A 2,228-nucleotide genomic window follows, 5' to 3' on the forward strand; every position below is an offset into this window, starting at 1 on the left:
CTGATATGACTTGCCAGGGGAGGGGGCGTGTCTGGCGGGCGAGCTCTCATTTCCCTGCATCCTCTCGGCTTTAGTACAGCAGAAGAACATGTCGCTTCCTTTAGGATGTGCCTAGAAATGAGCTGGGCATGGCGGTTTTCTCTGTAATGGGGTGCCTGGATACGTGGGTTCCAATTCATTTGGGCTCTGTCGTCAAGGAAGTGAGGTCACCACTGCCTGGGGGCTCCTTACCGAACTTCCTGCTCCAACCAGAGCTCCCTGAGCCGCCGTTCCCCAAGCTTCTCAAGGCTCACACTCCACTCAATGCAGTGCCCATCCAGTGACCCCCATAGAGCCTCCCCGCAGCCCCTGGGAGGCCTGGGTGAAGCTGCTGTCCCCGCTGGAGGGAACAGAGCTGGGTTTAGTCCAGCTTAGTGTTAGGGTTAGGGTTAATATTGACTTAGGGTCAGGGTTAGGGTTAGACGTCTTTGGGGTCAGGGTTTAGCGTAAGATTTAGGGTGGGGTCAGGGTTAGGGTGTGGTTCATGGTTAGGTTTAGGGTCAGGATCACAGTAGGTCCAGGGTTAGCGTTACGGTCAGAGTCAGGCTCAGGGTCAGTGTTAGGGCTGATGGTTAGGTTTAGGGTCAGGGTCAGGGTCATGTTCAGTTTTAGGTTCAGGTTTAAGTTTTGGTTTGGGGGCAAGGTCATGTCAGGTCAGGGTTAGGTTTGGGACAGGTTTAGTGTCAGGGATAGGGTCAGGGTCAGGGTTAGGTTCATGGTTATGGTAAGGTCAGCTTTATGTTTAGGTTCTGTTTTATGAGTAGGTTCAGGATCAGGGTTAGCTTTAGGGTTACTACTCTGTTCAGGATCACGGATTGGGTCAGTGTTAGGTTTACAGTCATGGTTAGGGTCAGGGTTAGGTCAAGGCCAGGGTCAGTTTTAAGGTTCAGTTCGGACGTAGGCAAAGTTCAGAGTTAGGGTTATGATCAGGGTCAGGGAGAGGGTCAGGATTATTGTTAAAGTGGGGTTAGGTTTAGGGTTAGAGGTAGGTTGCGGGTTAGGGTTAGACCGGGGTAGGGTCAGTGTCAGGGATAATGTTAGGGGTTAGATTTAGGGTTAGGTTCAGCATTAGGTTTCGGGTCAGGGCCCATGTTAGTGTCAGGGTCAGGGTTACGTTTAGGGTTAGAGATAGGTTCAGGCTCCCATTCAGTGTCAGGGTTAGTGTTAGGTTCAGGGTCAGGGTCACTGGTAGGGTCAGGGTTACGTTTCTGGTCTTTGCCTTGGTCGGGGTCAGGGTGAAGTCTAGGGCCAGTGTCAGGTTTACGGTCAGGATCAGGTATTGGTTTTAAAGTCCCCATTCGGGTCAGGGACAAGATTATGTAGTGGGCATTGTTAGGGTCGTGGTTAGGTTTAGGGTCAGGGCCAGGGTCAGGTTTAGGGTCAGGGTCTGGTATAGGCAAATTTCAGGGTTAGGGTTATGATCAGAGTCAGGTATAGGGTCAGGGTCATTGTTAATGTTTAGGGTGAGTTCTACGTTTAGCGTTCGGTTGATGGTTAGGGTTAGAACTTGTTAGGGTCAGGGTCCGAGGTAGGGTTAGGGGTTAGTGTTAGGGTTAGGTTCAGAGATAGGATTCGGGGGAGGGCCCATGTTAGTGTCAGGGTCAGGGTTACATTTAGGGTCAGAGTTAGGTTCAGTCTCACCGTCAGGGTCAGGTTTAGTGTTCCGTTGACTGTCGGCGTCACTGTAAGGGTCACGGTTAGGTTATCGTCATGGTCTGGGTCAGGGTCAGGGTGAAGTTTAGCACCAGTGTCCTTTTTAGGGTCAGGTTCAGGTATTGGTTTAAAGTCCACATTCGGGTCAGGGACAGGGCTATGTAGTGGTCAGAGTTAGTGTCAAGGTTAGGATTAGGTTCAGAGTCAGGGTCAGGTAAAGGTCAGGGCCAGGGTCAGATTGAGGGTCAGGCTTTGGTATAGGGTCAATGTTCGGTTCAGTGTCACACTTAGGTTTTGGCGGTAGGGTTTGGGCTTGGGGTTTGGGTTAGAGTTAGAAGTAGGGTTATGGTTAGGTTTAGGGTTAGGGTTAGACAGCATAATGTCAGGGTTAGGTTTGGTTTCGGGTAGGGGTTAGTGATAGGTTCAGGGTCAGCATGAGGTGTAGGTTCAGGGTCCTTATTAGGGTCATGGTTAGAGTTACCATTAGGTTTAGGGTTAGCGTCAAGCACACTGTCATGGTCAGGGGTATGGTTAGG

Source organism: Mustela putorius, unplaced genomic scaffold (genome assembly GCF_011764305.1).
Source record: "Mustela putorius furo isolate JIRA1106 unplaced genomic scaffold, ASM1176430v1.1 tig00000988_pilon_pilon_pilon, whole genome shotgun sequence".
Lineage (NCBI taxonomy): Eukaryota > Metazoa > Chordata > Mammalia > Carnivora > Mustelidae > Mustela > Mustela putorius.